This window comes from Silene latifolia, chromosome 9 (genome assembly GCF_048544455.1).
Source record: "Silene latifolia isolate original U9 population chromosome 9, ASM4854445v1, whole genome shotgun sequence".
Lineage (NCBI taxonomy): Eukaryota > Viridiplantae > Streptophyta > Magnoliopsida > Caryophyllales > Caryophyllaceae > Silene > Silene latifolia.
In genome coordinates, this window is record NC_133534.1 from 79,656,911 (window position 1) to 79,669,651 (window position 12,741).

General features: G+C 38.4%; 2 long non-coding RNA genes across 2 annotated transcripts; both read left to right on the plus strand.

Moving 5' to 3' along the window:
* Positions 1-1,120: 1,120 nt before the first annotated feature.
* Positions 1,121-1,652, plus strand: LOC141598186 (uncharacterized). Its single transcript, XR_012523309.1, has 3 exons — positions 1,121-1,205; positions 1,325-1,420; positions 1,574-1,652. It is a non-coding gene; the product is annotated as an uncharacterized LOC141598186 (long non-coding RNA).
* Positions 1,653-8,758: 7,106 nt separating this feature from the next.
* LOC141598187 (uncharacterized) lies at positions 8,759-11,030 on the plus strand. Its single transcript, XR_012523310.1, has 3 exons — positions 8,759-9,038; positions 9,329-9,398; positions 10,576-11,030. It is a non-coding gene; the product is annotated as an uncharacterized LOC141598187 (long non-coding RNA).
* Positions 11,031-12,741: the final 1,711 nt, after the last annotated feature.

Below are 12,741 nucleotides of genomic sequence, written 5' to 3' on the forward strand. Positions count from 1 at the left end.
TCGCTCCCTTTATTTATATTTTTTGTCCGTATTTATAAAAAGCATGGTAATTTTGTGTAGGGGACAAAAAGACCGATAAGCCTAAGTCCCCGGTCTTACTCTACTACTACCTCATCATTGAAAGAGCAGGTTGACGAGGTATTTAATTAAGTACGCTTTTATTTTTATTACTCCAACTAGGATATGTTACCTTTGGATTTTTTATTATTTTAATTATCTACTACATGTGTAGGCTGGTGGTAGTAGCACAAAATCAAAGACTCATTCTTTCCCTGGACACGAAAGTTAGGAGTTTAAACTCCACACAATATAAAGGGAAGGATTACATGCAAAAAGTAAGAACGGTGACGATGATGAGACTGCATGAGGAGGCTGGCCATCGCATAGCCACCGAGCAAGTGATAGTTATTCCGCTCGAGGAGGATATTCTAGGGGCTGAGCGCCAAACGCTTATATCATGGGATCTGCTAGCCGTATGGGCTGGCCTAGACCAGATTGATATAGCACACATATTTGTTTGGATGAAGTAAGTTTCTTAATAAATAATTTCATAGTCTAATATTCTGACTACTAGATAGTGTTTTAAATACCGGAATTAATACCGTAATAATGTAGGATATTGAAATTGAGAGTGATCCCCGAGAAGAATATTCCATCTGATCAATACGGATTCCTGTGCCCCTATGTTTTATCTTTATTTATTCCGGATTTCTCGTTCGAACAACGGGTAGATTATATTGCTCAAAGAATTGGCGACAACCAAGAAGCTGATTTTTGGCGCTTATAATGAAAAAGGGTAATAAACAAATTAATATTACGTTTCCCCCTACAATTGCATTTTCATAACTAATATATGTACTTGTTAATAATGATGATGTCTCTTGATGTAGGACTCATTGGGTGCTAGCAGCCATCATGCCGACAAGGAATAAAGTTTTCTGGTTGGACTCTTTACATCATCAACCAAGCGAGATTTTTAAGCACTTGATTAATATGTAAGTTTATAATACTGATTTATTTATAATAACATTTTCATTTTTTATTTATAGGAAAAAGCTCTTTCATATTTTTGCCCCTAAAAAAATTAGTTTCTGCCTCCTTTTTTATTTTTTAAAAAAAGGGCCTTTAAGAAGAAAAGAGCAAACGAGCAGGATCAACCCACGGAAGATTCTTATGTTGGCCCTGATTTTATTACGATAACAGGGGTACGTGCTCAAATACAATAACATTAAGTGCAAAATCTGTGTTTAATACTAATACAATACCTAAAGTTCAAGATTCTGATGTGAGCCTTCTCTCGTCTGTTTTTTTTATGTAATAATAGGCCCCTCGCCAGCCAGATAGCATACAACGTGGATACTACAGTTGTCGGTTCATGTTGGAGATTATTAGGCGAAGATATCTCGTTATTCCAGAAAAGGTTAGTAATAATTTAAACATGTGTTTATTACTTTTTTTTTTTAAATTAGAGCTAATGTTATCTTGCTTGCTGCTATATATACCATGATGTTGCTAATGTTGTCTTGCTTGCTGCTATATATACCATAATGTCTTCTCTTTGTTTTTTCCTCAGTATGCAATCAACCCGTCACAACAGATTGAGCTGTACTCAAGTGTAGATATAGACGAGGTAAGAGACATGTGGGGCAACTACGTCTTAGAATATATTAGAAATGCATGATACTCAGAGTTTAGATCAACTTATTAGTAAATTTTTTGTTGAAGTTAGGGAATGATTAGTTCATGTAAATTCAACTCCTTGTAAGTATATATATATATGATGCAAATTTTTTGTTGTGGTTGAATTGAATCTATTGAGTTCGATGAACCCAAATGTGATTTATCTTTGGTCTTTGGTATATGGTGCTGCTGACATATGCAGGTTTTTGAATGGCATGAAAGAAATTTATTTTTTCAAACCATTAGGAGTTTGTAATAAAAACGGTTACTAAAAAAAACCGTTGTGAATACCTTTCACAACGGTTAATAAAAATAACACCGTTGTGAATGACATTCACAAATACCCGCGCATAATATTCAACAACAGGTTTTAATCGAAGAACCGTTGTTAAAAATCTTCACAATTTTGGAGGTAAAATTACAACAACGGGTATTAAACAAAGAACCGTTGTTACTAAATATTTCAACAACGGGTATGTACCATAAACCCGTTGTCAAAAGAGTTCACAATTTTGGAGGGAAAGTTACAACAACGGTTATACATACGACAACCGTTGTTATATTATTCCCTCTAAAATTTTGAAACACTTTCCACAACGGAGAACACCCAACAACAACGGCTGTTAACCGTGGTGAATACTTTAGACAACGGTTTCACTAAATAAGCAAACCGTTGTAAATAACTTCTACAACGGCCGCTTTAACAACGTCCGCTTTTTGATTTTACAACGGTTTTTACCCGTTGTTATAGGCTGTATCTGTAGTAGTGCATAGACTCGAAAAAGGTCTTAGTTTGCTCAAGAACACCCAATTTTGACAATGCCTCTTCACAAATGAACTTAGTAGGCATGATGGTTTTCTTAACAAAGAGAATAAATTTCTTCCTATGGGAGTCGGAAGTGAAAATTACCTCCCGATAATCGGCTAATTGTTCAATAACCGGAGTGGTAGAAGTAGTAGCTTCCATAGGAGGAACTTGTTCTTGAATCTCCAACCTTGGATTATGAACTACCAATGCCTTTGATGCTTGTTTGTCTTGAAGAGCTTGTTGCCTCTTAGAAAGTGTCTTCTTTTGGGGTGCCTTGCTTCCACCTTTTGTTCTTGCCATACTCCTTTGCTTAGTAACACCAATGAAAGCTTGGAATCTTCAATTTCTAGTAATGCCCAAATCGATTTAGGATAGATGAAGGTTGCCTTGTATCCAAAAAATCGACTCAAAACATGAAGATTTTGGTGTTTGAATCACTTGTTGTTGCTAAAGGAATGATTAATTTTTGTTTTGAGGAAGTTTGGATTTGATGTGGTTGATTTTGGTTGAGAAAATTGCTTTTTGTTGATGGAGAGGATGAGGGTTTTGGGGTTTTGGGTAGTGTTTGTGTTTTGAAATGATGAAAATGAATATGAAAGGAGGATTTAAAAGACCTATTGGTTTTTGAATTGCAATTGGTTTTTGAATTGCAGAGGGAGACGAGCGGCTTCAGTATCGGGACGCTCGGATTCTTCAATTTCTGGGTTAAGAAAAAGACGCATGGGACGAGCGGATTACAGGAAGGACGAGCGGATTCCTAAGCTGAGACGAGCGTCTTTCGCTTTGGACGCTCGGATTCCTTTCCAGTGAAAAATCCCAAATTTTAGCAGTAAAAAGACGAGCGTCTTTCCTCTTGGACGACCGTCATGACTGAGACGAGCGGATTCCTTGATGGGACGCTCAGATTCAAAGTCAGATCCAAAAATATTTTCTGCAGCTTCATAAGACGAGCGTCTTATGCCTTGGACGCTCGGGTTCTTTCAAGACGAGCGGATTATCCGTCGGGCCACACGGATTCTTCCTTGACCACACGGATTCAGGTCCATCCGTGGGTGCTTCGTAACCCGTGTCATTTCATTCTTCAATTCTTGTGTTCTTCATTGTAGGGGCACTACAAAGGCATGAATAGCCTAGGCAGTTGCTATCCCCACACTAAGGCAAAGCACTATACATCAATAAACTTATAAGTCCCTCCCTCACTTCTCTCAAAATGATGAAAATCTTGATCAAGGCATAAAAATGTAAATCCAAAAATGACAAAAATGCAATATAATAATTGAAATGCAAGTTAGAGAGTTAGAATATTTACAAATGGTGGTTTAGGGAGGACTCCACCTAACTCTCATCCACTGTGAGATGTCAAGGGGGCATGTTCAAGGTGCTGTTGATGTTACTCAACACCTTGAAGAAGTAGACGACAGCTTGCTCATTATCATGATAAAGATCCTCAATAGACCTTTGCACTTGTTGTTCTCTATGATGGTCTTGGGTCATAGCATTACCAATATAGGGATTGAATATCCCTTAAAACTCATCATCCCAAAGACCGCATACTTCATCTACTTGTTCACTAAAAATGTCTTGAGTTGATGAAGACAACTCTCCTTCTTTCTTGTCTTGGCCAATGAGGCCTTCTTCTTCACTTGTCATGGGTGAGCTTTTCAAGCTCTCAATATTGCAATTTCCTTGCTCTTTTGATGGAGCATCATCCATTTTCTTTTTCCATTGAAATTCCAACTTCTTTCTATCATCTTTCCGGCTATAGTGATCAACCATAAAACATGGCTCATGCAATCGGGGAGCTCTCATAGTCTTGTCAAGATTGAAAGTGATGGTTTCATCTCCCACTTCAAGGGTGAGTTCTCCATGCTTTACATCGATCACCACTCCCGCGGTGTGCAAGAAAGGTCTTCCTAAAATAATAGGAATGTTGGAGTCTTCTTCCATGTAAACAATAACGAAATCTACCGGGATGAAGAATTTTCCAATTCTCACGGGAACATCTTCCCATACCCTAAAGGTGTCTTTGTTGATCTATCCGCCATTTGAAGCGTGATGTTGGTGCATTTGATTTCTCCCATGCCTAGCCTCTTACTTACCGAATATGGCATAACACTCACGCTTGCCCCAAGGTCACATAGAGCTTTGTTGATCGTGGTGTCACCAATAGTGCATGGAATGGAGAAACTTCCCGGATCCTTGAGCTTTGGAGGTGAACTTCCTTGAATAATAGCACTACTTACTTTAGTAAAAGCAATAGTCTCAAGCTTCCGGATTGATTTCTTCTTTGTAAGGATATCTTTCATATACTTTGCATAGGTCGGGACGTGATTGATCAATTCCGTAAATGGAATTGAGACTTCTAAATTATTCACAATCTTCATGAATTTTGCAAGTTGGTTATCAAACTTAGGCTTGGCTTGACGACTCGGGAATGGAAGTCTAATCACAATAGGCTCCTTTTATTTGGCCTTCTCTTCATCCTTCTTTGAAACTTCTTGAATGGTGTGTTCTTATTTTTTAGAGTTTTTAACAACTCTTTCCTTGTCACTAGCATTCACAACATCTTCATCAACGGGCTTTTTCGGCCCTTCATACCTTGTACCACTCCTCAAATGGATGGCACTCACTGATTCTTGTCTTGGGGGATTACCTTTAATTTCTAGTAATGCCCAAATCGATTTAGGATAGATGATGGTTGCCTTGTATCCTAAAAATTGACTCAAAACATGAAGATTTTGGTGTTTGAATCACTTGTTGTTGCTAAAGGAGTGATTAATTTTTGTTTTGAGGAAGTTTGGATTTGATGTGGTTGATTTTGGTTGAGAAAATTGGTTTTTGTTGATGGAGAGGATGAGGGTTTTGGGGTTTTGGGTAGTGTTTGTGTTTGTGTTTTGAAATAATGAAAATGAATGGGAAAGTAGGGTTTAAAATACCCATTGTTTTTTGAATTGCAGAGGGAGACGAGCGGCTTCAGTATCGGGACGCTCGGATTCTTCAATTTCTGGGTTCAGAAAAAGACGCATAGGACGAGCGGATTACAGGAAGGACGAGCGGATTCCTGTGCTGAGACGAGCGTCTTTCGCTTAAGACGCTCGAATTCCTTTCCAATGAAAAATCCAAAATTTTAGCAGTAAAAAGACGAGCGTCTTTCCTCTTGGACGACCGTCCTGACTGAGACGAGCGGATTCCTTGCTGGGACGCTCGGATTCACAGTCAGACCCAAAAATATTTTCTGCAGCTTCATAAGACGAGCGTCTTATGCCTTGGACGCTCGGGTTCTTTCAAGACGAGCGGATTATCCGTCGGGCCGCTCGGATTCTTCCTTGACCACACGGATTCAGGTCCATCCGTGGGTGCTTCGTAACCCGTGTCATTTCATTCTTCAATTCTCATTTTCTTCATTGTAGGGGCACTACAAAGGCATGAATAGCCTAGGGAATTGCTATCCCCACACTAAGGCAAAGCACTATACATCAATAAACTTATAAGTCCCTCCCTCACTTCTCTCAAAATGATGAAAATCTTGATCAAGGCATAAAAATGTAAATCCAAAAATGACAAAAATGCAATATAATAATTGAAATGCAAGTTAGGGAGTTAGAATATTTACAAATGGTGGTTTAGGGAGGACTCCACCTAACTCTCATCCATTGTGAGATGTCAAGGGGGCATGTTCAAGGTGCTGTTGATGTTACTCAACACCTTGAAGAAGTAGACGACAGCTTGCTCATTATCATGATAAAGATCCTCAATAGACCTTTGCACTTGTTGTTCTCTATGATGGTCTTGGGTCATAGCATTACCAATATAGGGATTGAATATCCCTTAAAACTCATCATCCCAAAGACCGCATACTTCATCTACTTGTTCACTAAAAATGTCTTGAGTTGATGAAGACAACTCTCCTTCTTTCTTGTCTTGGCCAATGAGGCCTTCTTCTTCACTTGTCATGGGTGAGCTTTTCAAGCTCTCAATATTGCAATTTCCTTGCTCTTTTGACGGAGCATCATCCATTTTCTTTTTCCATTGAAATTCCAACTTCTTTCTATCATCTTTCCGGCTATAGTGATCAACCATAAAACATGGCTCATGCAATCGGGGAGCTCTCATAGTCTTGTCAAGATTGAAAGTGATGGTTTCATCTCCCACTTCAAGGGTGAGTTCTCCATGCTTTACATCGATCACCACTCCCGCGGTGTGCAAGAAAGGTCTTCCTAAAATAATAGGAATGTTGGAGTCTTCTTCCATGTAAACAATAACGAAATCTACCGGGATGAAGAATTTTCCAATTCTCACGGGAACATCTTCCCATACCCTAAAGGTGTCTTTGTTGATCTATCCGCCATTTGAAGCGTGATGTTGGTGCATTTGATTTCTCCCATGCCTAGCCTCTTACTTACCGAATATGGCATAACACTCACGCTTGCCCCAAGGTCACATAGAGCTTTGTTGATCGTGGTGTCACCAATAGTGCATGGAATGGAGAAACTTCCCGGATCCTTGAGCTTTGGAGGTGAACTTCCTTGAATAATAGCACTACTTACTTTAGTAAAAGCAATAGTCTCAAGCTTCCGGATTGATTTCTTCTTTGTAAGGATATCTTTCATATACTTTGCATAGGTCGGGACGTGATTGATCAATTCCGTAAATGGAATTGAGACTTCTAAATTATTCACAATCTTCATGAATTTTGCAAGTTGGTTATCAAACTTAGGCTTGGCTTGACGACTCGGGAATGGAAGTCTAATCACAATAGGCTCCTTTTCTTTGGCCTTCTCTTCATCCTTCTTTGAAACTTCTTAAATGGTGGGTTCTTATTCTTTAGAGTTTTTAACAACTCTTTCCCTGTCACTAGTATTCACAAAATCTTCATCAACGGGCTTCTTCGGCCCTTCATACCTTGTACCACTCCTCTAATGGATGGCACTCACTGATTCTTGTCTTTGGGGATTACCTTTAATTTCTAGTAATGCCCAAATCGATTTAGGATAGATGAAGGTTGCTTTGTATCCTAAAAATCGACTCAAAACATGAAGATTTTTGTGTTTGAATCACTTGTTGTTGATAAAGGAGTGAATAATTTTTGTTTTGAGGAACTTTGGATTTGATGTGGTTGATTTTGGTTGAGAAAATTGGTTTTTATTGATGGAGAGGATGAGGGTTTTGGGGTTTTGGGTAGTGTTTGTGTTTGTGTTTTGAAATAATGAAAATTAATGGGAAATGAGGGTTTAAAATACCCATTGGTTTTTGAATTGCAGATAGAGACGAGCGGCTTCAGTATTGGGACGCTCGGATTCTTCAATTCCTGGGTTCAGAAAAAGACGCATGGGACGAGCGGATTACAGGAAGGACGAGCGGATTCCTGAGCTGAGACGAGCGTCTTTCGCTTTGGACGCTCGGATTCCTTTCCAGTGAAAAATCCCAAATTTTAGCAGTAAAAAGACGAGCGTCTTTCCTCTTGGACGACCGTCCTGACTGAGACGAGCGGATTCCTTGCTGGGACGCTCGGATTCACAGTCAGACCCAAAAATATTTTCTGCAGCTTCATAAGACGAGCGTCTTATGCCTTGGACGCTCGGGTTCTTTCAAGACGAGCGGATTATTCGTCGGGCCGCTCAGATTCTTCCTTGACCACACGGATTCAGGTCCATCCGTGGGTGCTTCATAACCCGTGTCATTTCATTCTTCAATTCTTGTGTTCTTCATTGTAGGGGCACTACAAAGGCATGAATAGCCTAGGCAATTGCTATCCCCATACTAAGGCAAAGAACTATACATCAATAAACTTATAAGTCCCTCCCTCACTTCTCTCAAAATGATGAAAATCTTGATCAAGGCATAAAAATGTAAATCCAAAAATGACAAAAATGCAATATAATAATTGAAATGCAAGTTAGGGAGTTAGAATATTTACAAATGGTGGTTTAGGGAGGACTCCACTAAACTCTCATCCATTGTGAGATGTCAAGGGGGCATGTTCAAGGTGCTGTTGATGTTACTCAACACCTTGAAGAAGTAGACGACAGCTTGCTCATTATCATCACTACAAGAAATAAGCGTTTTTGAGACCGTTATTTTGGGACCGCTGCAAAAAATGGTCGCAAATACGTCTTTGGGACCGCTGTTAGTCTCAAAAAAAATTTATCGGTATCAAAATTGAGACTGACAAAATATCTGTCTCAAAAAGTCATTGGTAGTCGCAAGTTTGAGACTGTTTTAAAACTTTGAGACTAACAACGGTTTCAACTAGAACGCGCCACTATTTTCATTGAGATCGAAAACCTTTGTTTTTTATTTGTGACCGTCTCGAACACACATTCATTCTGAATTTCACATCCTTCATTTCACAAAACCTCCCAATACAGCCGACTTGCTCCTCCAACGGCGACGACCTGCACTCCCAACGGGGACAAGGCTTTCACCTGCACTCCCAAAGCCGATGACGCTTCGACCTGCTATCATCTATTGTTTCTCTCTCCTTTCTCGCTGATCAACTCTTTCCCATCCTGCATCTCAGCTCTTTCCCGTCCCATGTCTTTAAGCGCAGGTATTTTTATAATTCCAAAGCTTTGAATCTTTCAATGAATTACATAATGAGTTACTATTTTGACTAATTGAGTTAGAGTTTTGACAGATGTTGATTATTTAGGGTTAGGTTTTGATAATTTTGATTAGATTAGGTTTGATGGTTGATTTCCCCATGGTGAACTTGTTTGTTGGATCAATTTTAACTTATGTGCATCGAATTTGATTATTTAGGGTTAGATTTATTTCAGTTTCAATTAAGATCTATTATGCGTTTTTATGCAAATTCAAACGGTTTTCATTCATTGGCAGGGATTTGTTCTTGTTCAGCCCAGATTCGCACCTCAATCTTAGGTTCAGGTTTAATGAATTTTTCGTATAGGTATCCAACTAATGTGCTTTCAAATTTAAGTTAGTGCTTTGTGGTATTGGTGTAGCTGGGATTTGTTATACTCTATAGATGTGTGTGATTAAAATACATTTACTTAGCAGATTAAGACAACTTAACTGGTAAATAAGTTGTGCTTATGTTCTTAAAGAAGATATATAACTCAGAGAAATAGTTATGTAGCAGTGTTTTAAGGTACATTACTAAGTAGCGTGAGATGAAGACGACTGCTTTCACTTCACTGTTGGTTAATTTCCTCACAACCATGACTGTTATTTCAAATTAAGATATTTTATGATAATAGGCTATTAGTGAATGGTGAATTTGTATTTCATGGTCAACTTTCTTGTTGGTTTAATTATATTTTGGAACATAGATGCTATTAGTGACTAATGAAGTATTGCTAGCGATTTCAGAGATATATGGTCCATTATATTTCAGAACATATAGACTGATGTGTGGTCTTTTATGTTAGAAGTCAATAGTGCACCGTTTATGAGACTGATGTGCGGTTTTGTATTTTTGTATGGAGTATAGCTGAGCCTATGTTGGATCATGACCGTCATTTTCATGTACCAATGTCTACACTCTACACATGCCCACATTAGACAAATTTCTTGAGTTTCGTTTTTTTGAAAGTATTACTTTGTTTATGAATAGGATGATTATTAATATCGTCTCTTTGCCCAAACCATAGCTTTTCTTTGAATATTGGCATTGTTATTGGCTTGTACATCTCTTTTAATTTTCTAATTGATTAATATGTTAGCTTAGTGATGTCAATGTGGTCCTCTGCTTATAGAATATAAGTTGGGGTTCTTTAAGATACTTTCACAAGTGTAGTTATGGAAAATAAATACTTGTTGCGGTTTTCTTTTTGTAAGAGCTTTTCATTTCATTTTTGAAAAGTCCAATCTATTACCAAAATCAACTTGGATTGAAAGAGTAAACAGTTCCCTTATCAAACCATTTAATTAGGTCCAATCTATAATAATGTAAATAGTTTATAGGATGATATGGATTGTGCTGAGGCTCATGTGAAATTCATGTTAAACATTTCCTTTACCTCGTAGTTTCTTTTCTTAATTTGTAAGAATTGTAAGTTTGTGCAGTCCATACCACTTATGTTCTTATGCAATTTATTAACTTATACTCATATTCCTATTTGCAGGAGTTTTTCAAATGGGACGAAGAATTTAATGGTGGTGTACGGGATGGAATGAGCATGCCCAAAAGCGCCGCAAAGGAATTTTAAGCCATGCTGTAAAACAAATTGAGAAGAATGGAAAGAGGCTGAAGTGGATAAATAAGCAATGTTCGGTGGCACAAAAGGAAGAAGTAATGAAGACAATGGAAGAACGTTTTCAACTAATGCAACAAGAATTTAGTCGCCGCAACATTTCTTCCCATTGTAGCCACGATGAGGGTCCATTTGGTAGTAGCGGAGGTCCTACAAGTAGGTTAGAAGTTACTAGACTGTAAGTAAGTGTTGTTGAACCTTGGATTAGTTAGTTTGTAAAATTTTAAGTGTTGAATAGGTAAATTTGGTTGAATTTAATAGCGAAGTGAGTGTATGGATGATTACTTGGTATTGTTTATAAATCGAGATTTGAAATTTATTTGGTCCTCTCGATTTTCCATTTTTAGCTTATGTGAAGGATTTCATTTAATAGGTGATCAAGAGAAGAATGGAAACAGTGGGGTATATATGAATTTTAATTTGAGATGGCTTTGCAAAATTTGAGACCTACTTCCAGTCTCAAACTGACTTTCTATATTAATTTTAATAGGTTGTGTTGAGACTAAACACGGTCTCAAATTAGAGACTGCCTATAGAGTTTGCGACCGTGAAATAGCGGTCTCAAATTTGCGACCGTTATGCAGCGGATCCTAATTTTGGAATTTGTTACCAGATTTTGGGACCGACAGTAGGCGGTCTCAAATTTGAAAAAGCGGTCTCAAAATCGGTTTTGAGACCGTTTTTCACATGTTTGAGACCGATGTAGGCGGTCTCAAAAACGCGTGTTTCTTGTAGTGCATGATAAAGATCCTCAATAGACCTTTGCACTTGTTGTTCTCTATGATGGTCTTGGGTCATAGCATTACCAATATAGGGATTGAATATCCCTTCAAACTCATCATCCCAAAGACCGCATACTTCGTCTACTTGTTCACTAAAAATGTCTTGAGTTGATGAAGATAACTCTCCTTCTTTCTTGCCTTGGCCAATGAGGCCTTCTTCTTCACTTGTCATGGGTGAGCTTTCCAAGCTCTCAATATTGCAATTTCCTTGCTCTTTTGATGGAACATCATCCACTTTCTTTTTCCATTGAAATTCCAACTTCTTTCTATCATCTTTCCGGCTATAGTGATCAACCATAAAACATGGCTCATGCAATCGGGGAGCTCTCATAGTCTTGTCAAGATTGAAAGTGATGGTTTCATCTCCCACTTCAAGGGTGAGTTCTCCATGCTTTACATCAATCACCGCTCCCGCGATGTGCAAGAAAATTCTTCCTAAAATAATAGGAATGTTGGAGTCGTCTTCTATGTAAACAATAACGAAATCTACCGGGATGAAGAATTTTCCAATTCTCACGGGAACATCTTCCCATACCCCTAAAGGTGTCTTTGTTGATCTATCCGCCATTTGAAGCGTGATGTTGGTGCCTTTGATTTCTCCCATGCCTAGCCTCTTACTTACCGAATATGGCATAACACTCACGCTTGCCCCAAGGTCACATAGAGCTTTGTTGATCGTGGTGTCACCACTAGTGCATGGAATGGAGAAACTTCCCGGATCCTTGAGCTTTGGAGGTGAACTTCCTTGAATAATAGCACTACTTACTTTAGTAAAAGCAATAGTCTCAAGCTTCCGGATTGATTTCTTCTTTGTAAGGATATCTTTCATATACTTTGCATAGGTCGGGACATGATTGATCAATTCCGTAAATGGAAATGAGACTTTTAAATTCTTCACAATCTCCATGAATTTTCCAAGTTGGTCATCAAACTTAGGCTTGGCTTGACGACTCGGGAATGGAAGTCTAATCACAATAGGCTCCTTTTCTTTGGCCTTCTCTTTATCCTTCTTTGAAACTTCTTGAATGGTGTGTTCTTATTTTTTAGAGTTTTTAACAACTCTTTCCTTGTCACTAGCATTCACAACATCTTCATCAACGGGCTTTTTCGGCCCTTCATACCTTGTACCACTCCTCAAATGGATGGCACTCACTGATTCTTGTCTTGGGGGATTACCTTTAATTTCTAGTAATGCCCAAATCGATTTAGGATAGATGATGGTTGCCTTGTATCCTAAAAATTGACTCAAAACATG